General features: G+C 42.5%; 1 protein-coding gene across 5 annotated transcripts in view; it reads right to left on the bottom strand.

Annotated features, from left to right (window-relative positions):
• Positions 1-15,139, bottom strand: part of ZNF385B (zinc finger protein 385B) — a 665,073-nt gene that overhangs the window by 98,446 nt on the left and 551,488 nt on the right. The gene's annotated exons all lie outside the window — the stretch shown is intronic.

Below are 15,139 nucleotides of genomic sequence, written 5' to 3'. Positions count from 1 at the left end.
TGCCTCCCCCTTCCCTCCACCAGCTGACACCTCTGCCCCCATGTTTATCAATAACCCTCCTATCCCCACCCTCTTCCCCCCAGTGATCACAACCTTTTTCATCCCTACCCTCCCACCCCAGAATCCCTATTTCACCCCACCCTCAACTACCTTTCCCACACTTACCCCACTACTTCCCCCCCCTCACCCAACTCCCTAACACCCCCCCCTCCTCCCCAAACCACTGCTCTACCTACTCTTCCTAGGCGATAGGTATCAGTAATTGGTATTGGGGAGTACTTAAAAAACGTAATGGCACTTGTACTCAGTGTTTAAAAAAATGGTATCGGGGCCTCCCTAATATGACATTTACATCCAAAATCAAACCTAATTCCATCATAACTACCATGTCATAACAATTTTTACACAGTGCCATACAATAACCTGTGAAAATAAATATCATCAATAAAAGAAGACCATCCCAAAAGTGAAAAGAAAAAAGTCCCAATAGTTCAAACCAAACATGTTTTTAATAATGCTTCTTCAAAGAATTTATTTTTTTCTTTTCAAAACGTAAAATCAACTCAGTGCTCCACCAGACATAAAACAATACTCCACCACCTAGTGAAGTGCACGCTCACCTTATGAATAGGCCTATAAATAGGCCAATCTTGCATATACAGGGATAATTTCATATACTCATCTTTAGCACACCAGGGGATGGTCCTTCACATGTATCTTCCTTAATGGCTCCAAACAGACTCTATTGAGATTATCCCAGTATATGCGAGATTGGCCTATTATTCTACAATTCGAAAAAGAAAAAAAATATTTATTTAAAGAAGCACAAAAAAAAACACGTTTGTTTTGGACTATTTCGATATTTTTTCTTTTCACTTTTAGGATATCCTTCTATTATTAATGATATTATTTTTCACTGGTTATTGTTGGCAGAATGGCATGGCTGGGCACAATCATGTATGGGAACGTCCCCTTTAAGTGCCCAGACATGGGTTGCGTTCGCGTGCCGCCGGCGTTCGCCCGCGACCCGGTCCGAAGCGCCGTGACCGCGTCCGCGGGACCTGCGGACCCGATCGCTGCCACTGTCCCACGATCGGTCACAGGAGCTGAAGAACGGGGAGGGGTGTGTGTAAACACACCTTCCCCGTTCTTCACAGTGGCAATGTCAGTGATCGTCTGTTCCCTGATATAGGGAAAGACGATCACTGGCGTCACATGTCCAGCCCTGCCCCCCTACAGTTAGAAACACATATGAGGTCACACTTAACCCCTACAGCGCCCCCTAGTGGTTAACTCCTAAACTGCAATTGTCATTTTCACAGTAATCAGTGCATTTTTATCGCACTTTTCGCTGTGAAAATGACAATGGTCCCAAAAATGTGTCAAAATTGTCTGATGTGTCCGTCATAATGTCGCAGTCATGAAAAAAATCGCTGATCGCCGCCATTAGTAGTAAAAAAAATATTATTAATAAAAATGGCATGAACCTATCCCCTAATTTGTAAACGCTATACATTTTGCGCAAACCAATCGTTAAACGCTTATTGCGATTTTTTTTACCAAAAATAGGTAGAAGAATACGTATCGGCCTCAACTGAGGAAAAAAAAATATTTTTTATATCTTTTTTGGGGATATTTATTATAGCAAAAAGTTAAAAATATTGAATTTTTTTCAAAATTGTCGCTCTATTTTTGTTTATAGCACAAAAAATAAAAACCACAGAGGTGATGAAATACCACCAAAAGAAAGCTCTATTTGTGTGAAAAAACAGGATGCCAATTTTGTTTGGGAGCCACGTCGCACGACTGCGCAATTTTCAGTTAAAACGACGCAGTGCCGAATCGCAAAAAGGGGCAAAGTCCTTTAGCTGCATAATGGTCGGGGTCCTAAGTGGTTAATGTTGGACAATGGATCCTTTCTTGTTTCACACTTTCACCAGGCAATGTTGACCTGCAAGAGGGTACTTTATCTGTATTGAACATTTTTGTATTTATTCTAAAAATCGCAAAATATATATTGAAAATAAATCAGCCTCTGAAATGACATGTAAACTGCTCAGTTGAAGTCAATGTGATTTTGCCGACCTGCATTTCAGGTTCATTCCAAATGCACGTCAAACTCTGTAAAACAAAGCCCAAAGATATGAGCCCCTAATTTGCAAAGATGTTTTAATACCACACTTTAATGTGAATAGTTCTGAAGATAACAGTACAAAGGGTAGACTAGAGGAGAAGAGAGGACTATGATAAGGGCTGTGCTCAGGGTACTGTTCTGAAATCTACAGAGGAGCCTATGTGGTCAGAGTCAGAAGTTTTAACTATATTTTCAATGTAATTAGCAGCCAGTGGAGGACCGGCAGAGAGGAAAGGCACTCAAGGAGTGAGAAGAGCAGTGAATGAGTCAAGTAGCAGAGTTCCTAAATGGTTGGATAAATGCCAGTCTGGTTATTGTTAGACCACAGAGGAGTAAATTACATTTGTCAAGCCAAGATATGATAAGGGTTTTTTGCAAACATTTTAATTATGTCACCAATATGGAAGGAAGAGGGAAGGGGATTTTTTTTAAATTGAAGAGCATAGGATGTAGAGTGATAATGTTAGGTGTAAATGAAAGAGCAGAATTAATAAGTATTACTTGTAAGCAGTATGTTTGGGGTGCCCAAGTTATTTGGGTTCTTACTGACAATCAGAAGTCTATGCATAAAAAGTTAGCTTTGCAAATGTCTCAGTATTCAAGTGAAAGTCACAAATAATACCAGTAATGTTTAAAATATGTGTAAAATGTCTGTTTCAATTTGTTGCCTTTGACAGGGCAAATTAAACTTGTCTTAACATTTGATCCTAAGAGAAAACATTCAACCAGAAGAGTTAAAGGACAATAGAACAATAGAGAAAATAGCACTAACACTATAGGCTAAAAACCTTTGACCAGAATAGAAAAGAATATGGAGGAGTCCTCTGCACTGTGCACAGTGTACAGTGTATGTCAATTCCGGTGCTCACCACTTAACCACTTAAGCCCCGGACCAATATACTGCCTAAAGACCCAAGGTGTTTTTACAGTTCGGGACTGTGTCGCTTTAACAGACAATTGCGCGGTCATGCGACGTGGCTCCCAAATAAAATTGGCGTCCTTTTTTCCCCACAAATAGAGCTTTCTTTTGGTGGTATTTGATCACATCTGCGGTTTTTAGTTTTTGCGCTATAAACAAAAATAGAGCGACAATTTTGAAAAAAATGCAATATTTTTTACTTTTTGCTATAATAAATATCCCCCAAAAACATATATAATTTTTTTTTTCCTCAGTTTAGGCCGATAAGTATTCTTCTACCTATTTTTGGTAAAAAAATCGCAATAATCGTTTATCGGTTGGTTTGCGCAAAATTTATAGCGTTTACAAAATAGGGGATAGTTTTATTGCATTTTTATTTTTTTTACTACTAATCAGTGATCAGTGATCTTTTTCGTGACTGCGACATTTTGACACATTTTTGGGACCATTGTAATTTTCACAGCAAAAAATGCATTTAAAATGCATTCTTTATTGTGAAAATGACAGTTGCAGTTTGGGAGTTAACCACAGGGGGCGCTGTAGGAGTTAGGGTTCACTTTGTGTGTGTTTACTACTGTAGGGGGGTGTGGCTGTAGGTGTGACGTCATCGATCGTGTCTCCCCTATAAAGGGGATGACACGATCGATACGCCGCCACAGTGAAGCACGGGGAAGCCGTGTTTACACACGGCTCTCCCCGTTCTTCAGCTCCGGGGACCGATCGCCGCACTCAAGCGGCAATCGGGTCCGCGGGACCCGCGGTCCCGGTCCCGGAGCTTCGGACCCGCGACCCACGGCTGGGTACAAGTACAGGACGTATATATACGTTGATGTGCCCAGCCGTGCCATTCTGCCGACGTATATGTGCAGGAGGCGGTCCTTAAGTGGTTTGGTACACACGACCATTTTTAATGTCCTAGAAAAAAACAAAATTTTTCTCGACGTGATTCTTGTCAAGCCTGCCTTGCATACACACGATCGTGAAAAAAAAAATGCTCAAGCAAAGCATTTTTATAGTGCCGTCGTACAACACGTACGACGACACTATAAAGGGGAAGTTCCATTCAGGTGGCGCCACCCTTTGGGCTGCTTTTATTGATTTTGTGTTAGTAAAAGTTTGGTGAGAGACGATTCATGCTTTTCAGTCTTCATGCTTTTCAGTCTGTTACAGCGTGACGAATGTGCTATCTCCATTACGAACGCTACTGAGCATGCATGTTTTTTTCCCGTCCTTGAAGCCTACACACGACCGTTTTTCACGACGTGAAATACGCCAATGTGAAAAACGACGAGAAAAAATAGAGCATGTTCTAAATTTTTAATGCCCATTTTTCACGTCGAGAAAAATGCTCTGGAGCCCACACATGATCGTTTTTAATGACCAATTTTAAAAGTGTAATTAATCAGCTAATGCAGAGAGTGAACTGCTATACAGAATTGGTACAATATCACAGAGACAGAACATTACAGGTAATGTTTTGTGACTTTTGTTCGACATTAAGAAAGCACATTTTTTTAAAGTGCAAAAAAACAAAACAAATATGCAGTTCATCTCTGCAATACATGTATATTTCCCTATATTACCCCTATTTATATCCCTATTAAAGACAAGCAAAGACAAGTAAAGGAAAAGTAAAGACAAGACAAGTAAAGAAAAATATCAGAAAGCCATTCAGCTTAAAGGCCTTGTACACACGATCAGTCCAAACTGATGAAAACGGACTGAAGTTCAGTTTCATCAGTCCAAACCTACCGTGTGTATGGCCCATCAGACTTTTGTCCTTCAGACCAAAGTTTTAAAACTTGCTTTAAAATCGGACTAATGGACTGATGAACGATACGCCAAAACCGATGGTTAGTACGCAAAAGCATCGGTTCAAAACCCGCGCATGCTCAGAGTCAAGTCGACACATGCTTGGAAGCATTGAACTTCGTTTTTTTTAGCACATTGTTGTGTTTTACGTCACCGCGTTGGACTCGATCGGATTTTGAACTGATGGTGTGTAGGCACATCAGACCATCAGACTTCAGCCTTCAGTCCGTTTTCATCAGTTTGGACTGATCCTGTGTACAAGGCCAAATACATTATTGTCTTATTATTATTATTGTTTACCAAAACCTACAAAATTTCAATTTGTATGCAGTCAGGCAGGCCCTTGCAGTACATAGTTGAAGGTAAACCTAAAGGAAATTGAATAGGAAAATTGTCCAGCTTAACACCTGCCGCACGCAAATATGCGGCCTCTCGGCGGGTGGGCCATGGCGCTGAGCAGCTGCATATTTGTGTGAACTGGTGTAAAAATAGCTGTGCCAAGAGCACCCGCCCTGCACGCTCCAGGCACAGTTACCGGTGGCTAACGGAAAGGTCCCAATCACTACTTGCGATTGGGAGCTTTCCGATAATGTGACCTCCATGACAGCCAATCATGGTAGTCACATGATCATAAACCCCGCCTACCGGAATCCTAAGCCTCTTTAAATGCTTGGGAGGCAGAAGTTAAGTCTGGTGTCTGGCCTGTTCAGTTTTGTTTGCAAACTATTCAGAACCAACCCACTCCCCCATAGACATTCTACATAGAGACTAACTGTTCTACAATTCTAAAATATAAGCTAGGAGTGTCATTAAACATATTTCATTAAAAACCATTAATAAATGCTGTATTATATGCTGTTTGTACTCACTCAGTCACTATGGGATTTGGTTCTTGTATTCTGCAAAAAACCTGGTTGATCCTGATGCTCTCTGTCTCTCCATCCTGTCCATGCCCCCCCCCCCCACTGCATTTGGGGATTTTGCAGAGCACTGTTGGCAGCTAATGTACATATTCAGTTTTCAGTGTATTTTTTACCCTAAGCACTTCACATTCATACCCTATTACATCTGAGTAGCCCATCTGACAATATAGTTACACATGCAGACGTATACACACACTGGTAAATGACAGCTCACTCTGCTCCTCCATATTCACTAACCATGCTAAAGAAATCGGGGTGGGATGTTACATCTTAGTTGATGGAGGCTTCACCTCCCTATATTCTATGACACAGCCTGTGACTGGCAGAAATCCACCCACACCATGTTTTTGCCAAATAATAATACACACTTAATTTCAAATATGTATTTATATGACAATTTAAAACAGTTTATTGATATTAATTGTTTATTTTTTCTCTGTATCCCAGAGGCAGTTTTTTTATATTTTGCACATGTGACCATCAGCAGAAGACTAGAAGCTCTGCCTGCCATTGTCTCCCTGCAGAAAGGCTGGGAAAGAGCGGGGGTTATGTGACAGCTGTAAATCGAATTAGGAAAAAAGGTATGTGTACAGTGTGTTTTTTATATGACTTTAAGATAATACAGTATGTGTGCACCAGACACAGGGCAGCTTTACATTTCTGACATGATTCACAAATATCCTTTTGTACTTATTAAACAATATTCTTTCAATGGTATTTTCAACAGATTAGATGGGAACATACAGTATGAGAGAAATTAATTGTTAGCGTTTACATACAGTTTGGGGTCTATTTATAAAAGTATTTTTATTTGGTGAAGTCCCACACATTCATGCAGGCTGCTTGAATTTTCCCTGCGATTCTGAAATCGATGAATTCCTTAAAGCGGAGTTCCACCCAAAAATGGAACTTCCGCTTATCCCACTCCTCACCCCCTTACATGCCACATTTGGCATGTCATTTTTTTGGGGGGGGGGGGAGTGGGGGCTTCAGGAGAAGGGGACTTCCAGTCCCACTTAGTCATTCTGCGAGGGGCTGCAAAGGCGATTAAGCTTAATCGCCTTTTGGCAGCCCCTCCCTGTAGGCGATCGCCTAGGACACGTGACAGGTCCTAGGTGATCGCCTGTCCAATCAAACAGCGCCGGGCCACACCGTGCGCGCATGCGCAGTGCCGCTCGCGCATGCGCAGTGGGTGCCCGGCTGTGAAGCTGAAAGCTGTCACGGCCGGGTGCCCACAGTGACAATGAAGACGCCGGCCGGGGAGGGGGGGAGAGGAGCGGAGCCCCGGCCGGCGCGTCGCTGGAACGCTGGAGCGGGTAAGTGTCTGTTTATTAAAAGCCAGCAGCTACACTTTTTGTAGCAGCTGACTTTTAATAAACTTAAAAAATGGGTGGAAAACCCCTTTAATACATTATCATGTGGCGAAAAAGCAGTATCGTTTCCTGAAATACTTCAATGAGAAAATATACCACTTTTTGGCCACTAGATGGAGCTGACAATCACAAGAATTAATCTATTACAGAAAATATAGAAGAAAATGCACCTAGCTTGCATGAATGTGTGTGATATCCATCCAACTAATGTTTTATAAATACACCCCTTTTAAAGGATAACTAAACGCCCCCAAAAAATTACAAGTTAATATATTTCAGCTTACTAGTCCTCTGATATGGTGGCTGCATTCATTTAAAATTTTCAGACTAATGCCCCGTACACACGATCGGAAAATTCCAACAGCAAAAGTCCGATGTGAGCTTTTGAATGGAAATTCCGGCCGTGTGTATGCTCCATCGGACTTTTGCTGTCGGAATTTCCGCCAACAAAAGATTGAGAACTGGTTCCCAAATCGGAAAATCTGATCGTCTGTAGCAATACCGACGCGCAAAATTCCGACGCATGCTCGGAAACAATTCAATGCATGCTCAGAAGCATTGAACTTCATTTTCTCGGCTCATCGTAGTGTTGTATGTCACTGCGTTCTTGACGGATGAAAGTTCTGAGAACTTTTGTGTGAACGTGTGTATGCAAGCCAAGCTTGAGCGGAATTCCGTCGGAAAAAACATCCATGGTTTTTCCGACGGAAAATCCAATCGTGTGTACGGGGCATTAGAAATTGTATCGCAAGTGCCGAAAATACCTATTTATCTTGCCAGAAATGCAAAGTTTCTGTAGTGATCTACAGGCTGAAAAAACAAACAAAAACAAAACAAAACAAGAACCTTATGATTCTTGCATTAATGCGGGGGTTCACCCTAAAAACGATTTTCTAACATTCTAAAATTACATCCAGCTCACTCTCTACATTGACAGTATGCCGTTTTTTTTTTTTTTTTGCTGTACATACCTCGTACAGCTATTTTCTTCCGGGTCGGGACTCCCGCGGGAGTGGGCGTTCCTATCCAGCAGGTGATTGACATGATGACAAAAACGACCTCACCCCGTCGCATAAGGAGCGTCACGAGTTGCCGAAAGAACCCGAACGGCGAGTCGTCGCTATACGGCGCCTGCGCACCGACATTAGGTGTACGAGGTATGTACAGCAAAAAAAAAACGGCATACTGTGAATGTAGAGAGTGAGCTGGATGTAATGTTAGAAAATCGTTTTTAGGGTGAACCTCCGCTTTAACTACTAAATTCCATAGATTATCTATGTAAAATAGGCAGGAATGTGTGAAGTCTAGCATGGGTGGCAACAAGGGTTGTCCCGATACCACTTTTTTAGGACTGAGTACAAGTACCGATACTTTTTTTCAAGTACTCGCCGATACCGAATACCGATACTTTTTTTTAAATGTGTCCCCAAATGCAGCCATGTCCCCCCACAAATGCAGCCATGTCTCTCCCCATATCCAGCCATGTCTCCCCCCCATATCCAGCCATGTCTCCCCATATGCAGCCATGTCTCCCCCCCATATGCAGCCCTGTCTCCCCCCCATATGCAGCCCTGTCTCCCCCCATATGCAGCCATGTCTCCCCCCCCATATGCAGCCATGTCTCCCCCCCATATCCAGCCATGTCTCCCCCCCATATGCAGCCATGTCTCCCCCCCATATCCAGCCATGTCTCCCCCCCATATCCAGCCATGTCCCCCATATGCAGCCATGTCTCCCCCCCATATGCAGCCATGTCCCCCCCTATGCAGCCATGTCTCCCCCCATATCCAGCCATGTCCCCCATATGCAGCCATGTCTCCCCCCATATCCAGCCATGTCCCCCTTACCTGCATCCCGCTGCCGCCCACTGGTTAATACGCGCGGGGAACATTACAGCTTTCATTTGAATAGCTGTAATGATTCGCGCCTCGCTGCTTATAGACACTCCCCCTTGTTCGGGATTGGACAGTTCACCCGAGAAAGGGGGAGTTTCGTGGCGGGAAACACTACAGATATTCAAATGAAAGCTGTAATGTTCCCCGCGCGTATTAACCAGTCGGCGGCAGTGGGGATGCGGCGTAACGGCGGCGGGATGCGGCGTAACGGCGTCGGCGGAGGGGAGTATTCTATTTCGGTATTGGGGGTATTTGCGGGAGTACGAGTACTTCCACAAATACTCGAAATCGGTCACGATACCGATACTAGTATCGGTATCGGGACAACCCTAGTGGCAACCATGGCTCCCTCCAGAGATACAGTGGAGGGCGGTGAGCATAGCTACCCAAGGAAGTGTGTTATTTGCAGGATCTCCAGGTTAAAATAAAGGGAAAAAAAGAAAACGAAATAAGAAACCAAATGCAGTCAACACATCTGAGGACTGGCAAGGTTACTTGTGAGATAATAAATTTTTGTTGTCACATACATTTTATTTTAAGCCAAGAAGTAGCTTTAGATGGTACAGAACATATTCTGTTTTAGCCATAATATAGCAAGATCTTTTACACATAAGTGGGGTTGTTGTCCACAATGACCAATGAGAATTCTTGTTTAATTTTTCCATAAAAAGAACTGTGAAATCTGATAGGTTGCTCTGGGAAAAACAGCTTGTAAAAACAGTCAATTCATATACAGCAACATGAACGGGGTATAAGGCAAACGCCCTTTGACCTCCTAGCTCATATTCCCAGCATGCCCACTTATTTGCCTATGTCTTACAGAGCCTAGTCACGATTTGCTTCTAATTGCCATCACAGTCTTCTAAAAATTACAAAACTGTGAAAATGGAGCATGACACTTTCCAGTTCTTTTGGAACCTCCTAGGTAAAATTTCAGAATACAGTTTTAATGTGTTGGGCAAAGATGTGGTTTTTATCTTTAGCAGAGATGCAAAATGTGCAAGAGTTGAGAGAGAGAAAGCTGCAGGCCTTTCAGCCAGTACTAAGCCCTACACGACAGACAATAACCACAAGAAGATGAAACAAAGCCATAATTTAATATTCATTGCTCGTGTCACTCGGTAGATGTGAGAAAACTGACCTGACTGGTAATTAAAGACTGAAGGAACTTATGCCAGGAACATCACTATGCTACAATGACATGTCAGCCTAGATCATCTCGGTCTCTCCAGCCCAAACATAAACACATAATTAAAAGCAAGAAGAAAGGAGACATAAAGAACACAAAAGAAACTTAACACATTGGCTGGAAGCAGTCATTTGTAGTTAGCCCCATTACATAAAACCAGAAAGCCAAAGTGACCGGTAAGGTCAAAAGTGAATTAACCAAAGGATTAGAAAGCAGATAAGAGTAAAAAATCATTAAAGCACACCTTTTTCCCTCTTTTACTCTCATGCCTTCAGTTCTCATCCTCTTTGTTTCAATCATTTTTACTGCTTTTATTAAAAAGTCAAAAACATGTCACAAACATGCATCTCTTGGTCTTACATATCTGAGATAACAGCATACAAAATATAGGTATATTACAGATGTATACAGAATAAAATATATATATTCATATGAATGTTCTACTCATTTCGGTCAATGGGAGCTGCACATACAGTCTCTTAAGCTGGCCATAGAGGGTTCGAAATTCACCTGGTTCATCAGTACCCAGCCAACATTCGAACCATGCATGGGCAGGCTGAATGTCCCTAAGTTGATTGATTGATCAACTTGGGTACAACCAGCCTGTCGGATCTTCCATGTGTTCTCCTGATGGAGTTGCACATCCAGTCTCGTAAGCTGGCCATAGAGGGTTCGAAATTTGGCCAGTTCTTCAGTACGCAGCCAACATTTGAACCATGCATGGGCAGGCTGAATGTACACAAGTTGATTGATTGATCAACTTGGGTACAACCAGCCTGTCGGATCTTCCATGTGTTCTCCTGGCGGGGATGACCTGATGTTTCAGGAAAGAAAATCACTATGTCTCTGGCCGGCCTTAGTGATACAAGTAAGCCTTAGGTGGTGAAAAAATGATAAGGAGAGAAGGTCTCTGGACAGGGTCAATATGGAAGCACTTGTATCTAACAGCAAAATAAAGAGCTTGGGAGGAAGAGACTTAGGCCCCGTACACACGTCTGAGAAACTCGATGGGCAAAACACATTGTTTTGCTCGTCGAGTTCCTTGTGAAGCTGCTGAGGATCTCGGCGGGCCAACTTTTCCCATTGACTAACGAGGAAATAGAGAACATGTTCTCTTTTTGGCCCGAGGAGATCCTCGTCGGTTTCCTCGGCGAAAAGTGTACACACGACCGGTTTTCTTGGCAGAATACGTCTCCCATTGAGTTTCTGGCTGAATTCTGCCGAGAAACTCGGTCGTGTGTACGGGGCCTCAGATGTCAAGAGGAAAAAAGCTTTGAGTCTGCACCCTGGGCGTTCACACAGGGCTGCTGTTAGAAATACCCCGAATATATTAAGACCATATTTAAAAAAATATACACTAAAATCATTATTAGTGGAGTGGACACAAACATAACAGAGAACCTGTATGAATTAGCCCCTTTTTATTTGTTTTTTACATAAAAAAATGATATTCACAGTGACAAGGGGGCACACAGGGGGGATCGGAAGCAGACAGAACAGGGAGGGGAATTAGTGTCAGGGAAGCAATTACAAGAATGATTCTCTGTGTCTGTGTCTCTCCCTGCAGCAGATGAAAGCTGGCAGGAGGGGAGAAACTGGCTTTCAGCTGCTGCAGAGAGCTGCACAGGGCACCCTTCGGTAACTGCCCCTCCGCCAAACCACACTAAGTCCCCCTGCTGTTTGGGCCCCCCTGTGTGCCCGGGCCCCCTACAGGAGGACTGGTGGTCCCCCCTATCAGCAGCCCTGCGTTCACATATAGTGAATAAGGTGCAGGTCTTGAGCAGTGCTACAAGTTTGAAATGTTCTACTCAGTTACCGGTATTTTGAAAGGCAAGGTCAGGCACCAAATAATCTGTTATTCCAGGAATATTGATGAAGGCATTATCCTAAGCAGTCTACAGTATATTGTTCTGGCCATAGCAGCTGCTGACTATTAAACGGGAGAGCTGAAAGCTGGTGTATATAGAGGTTTAACAAAAGTAAGGACAAATGGAGGAATAGAAAAGGAAAGAAAGAAGGCAGAAGTCTGCCTAAGCCGAGGTTCCACACCACTCCCAGTCATCTCCCTCCCAAAGTGCCAGACTCAGTTAGGCAACACATGTAGCATATGCCAGGGTTTCAGTCTCTCGCAAATATTTCCTGTTTATCTCTTAAAATGCTGACCATTTTTTCATGGAACATGTACCAGGATTTTTTCTTATTGCTGTAGCATATTGAGCACAGCGGATTTCCAGGATTTTGCTACGGACATTTTTACAACCAAGAATATATACTGTAAAAAATGTATAAATAAGTGTCTGAGAGTGTATGGGGAAATCAACAAATGGTTAATTTAATAGGGCTGTGCAAGCATTATTGGGGTTAATAATATTAACTATCAATTTTATCTTATTTTTTTCTTCAGTAGAAATTAACTTTGGGTCCACCAAATGCTTAAATTTGCCCACAGCCCTTATGCCCCTTTCACATTTTTAGAGACATTAGGAAAGATTTTAGCAAGTCTAGTATGTACTTAGTTCTTGTTCTTTTCACCTCTACAGTTTCATTACCAAATGTTATTGCTTACTTAAAGGCTCACTAAAATAATGTGTTCTGGTAATACACATCTCTATTTATGTTTCTCCCCCTTTTACATGCAGGCCAAGTTGTTCAGCAAAAGTGACAATTACAGGGCTTGAAACAAACTAATATACTGAGAGCAGTGCCTAACATAGTCTTATTATATATAAGGTTTACAAAAAAAGTGTCTGTTGCTTAAAAAGTGCTTGCTGATTTAGCCTTTAATTCATTTAAATTGATCTAAAATGAGGCGATAATACCGCAGTGATTTCCTTGCAGAAAAAACAGTTGTTGACCTGTTGAAATGGGAGTGGAAAATCAACAGAGCAACTGGCAGGACCAAGAGGTAATAACACTATGGCCCAGATTCACAAAGCACTTACGCCGACGTATCTCGAGATACGCAGCGTAAGTGTAAATATGCGCCGTTGTATCCATGCGCCGTGCCCACAAACTGAGATACGCCTAAAAATAGGCTTCCTACGGCCGACGTAACTTGCCTACGCCGTCGTATCGTGGGCGCATATTTACGCTGAGCGCATTTGCCGCTCCCATTGATTTTCTATGCACATATGCAAATGAGGGAGATACGCTGATTCACGAACGTACTTGCGCCCGGCGCATAATATACGCGGTTTGCGTAAGTCGTACGTCCGGCCTAAAGTTATTCCCCATATATGAGGCGCAACCCATGCAAAGGTGTGGACCAGGGAACACAGCCGTCGTATTTTACGTCGTTTACGTAGTACGTGAATAGGGCTCGGCGTAGGTTACGTTCACGTCGTAGGCAGTGATCCATCGTATCTTAGGGAGTAGTTCCGACATGATTGTGAGCATGCGCACTGGGATACGTCCACGGGATGGTGCATGCGACGTTCGTTTTAAGTACTTGGATGGCACTCGGCCCATGATTTGCATGGGGTCACGCCTCATTAACATGGCTTACGCCCACTTCCACCTACGACGGCTTACGCCGAGGGAACCCATCGCAGTTTGGGAGGCAAGTGCTTTGTGATTTTCGGTGCTTGCCTCTCTTCGCTACGTCGGTGTAGCGTATATTAGATACGCTATGCCGGCATAAATATGCGCCAATGTATGTGAATCCGGGCCTATGGGTTTAGTTATATAAAAAAAAAATATCAAAACTACAGAGCTATAATGGCCACTAGATGGAGCTGAGAATCATATCATTTTTGTTTTAAATCACATGAGCAATAGATCCATCTAGTGGCCAAAATACAGTATTTTCCTGATTCACACTATTCTTAGGAATAGAAAAATGCAATCTTAAGAAAAATAATAATCTTTAATTTTGCTAGCATTCAAACAGAATGAACGCACATACCGTTTCACAGGATGAATAGCTTTGTAATTCATATTTTTTTTTTCAATAATACACCTCTATTAATAAAGGGGTCTCAAAAACCATAGTGATCAAATGAGCTTGTTGACAAAACATCGGTGTTGGTTGAGCTGTCATTGTTAGCAATATTGACAGCTGGTTATCTAAATTTAAATAAAAAGTGGAAATCTAATAAAAAATACAATATATATATATATATATATACCGTATATATATATATATATATATATATATATATATATATATATATATATATAGCCTGGGTATCTAGGTATCTAGGGCAGCCGTAATTTGAACAGAAAGTCAATATTTGCAGTGATCTTAGCTTGGCAATGCTCAGGACTGGCGTTAGGTCACACAGAGTGCTGAGTTATGGTAGGCTGAAATGGGAGTTTGAAGTAATTGATACATTTTTGTTCATGTCATCTCCTGCAGACTCTCTTGTGGATCCTGAGAGCACCCTGGAACTGGATAGCCAACAGATAGGGGGTTATTTACGAAAGGCAAATCCACTTTGCACTACAAGTGCAAACTATGGGCCAGATTCTTAAACGAGATACAACAGTGTATCTCCAGATACGCCGTCGTATCTCTTAGTTGCGCAGTCGTATCTATGCGCCTGATTCTTAGAATCAGTTACGAATAGATTTCCCGTAGATCCGACTGGCGTAACTGTGTTACACCGTCGTATCGTAAATGCATATTTACGCTGGCCGCTAGGTGGCGCTTCCGTCGAATTCCACGTTGAGTATGCAAATTAGCTAGATACACGAATTCACGAACGTACGCCCGGCCGACGCAGTACATTTACGCCGTTTACATTAGGCTTTTCCCGGCTTTTAGTTACCCCTGCTATATGGTGGCGTAAGTGCGGCGTACCAATGTTAAGTACGGCCGTCGTTCCCGCACCAAAATTTGAAAATTTTACGTAGTTTGCGTAACTCGTCCGTGAATGCAGTCGCTGTAAATCTG

Source organism: Rana temporaria, chromosome 6 (assembly GCF_905171775.1).
Source record: "Rana temporaria chromosome 6, aRanTem1.1, whole genome shotgun sequence".
Classification (NCBI taxonomy): domain Eukaryota; kingdom Metazoa; phylum Chordata; class Amphibia; order Anura; family Ranidae; genus Rana; species Rana temporaria.
Note: the sequence above shows the minus strand (reverse complement) of the source record. Positions and strands in the feature narration are given on the sequence as shown.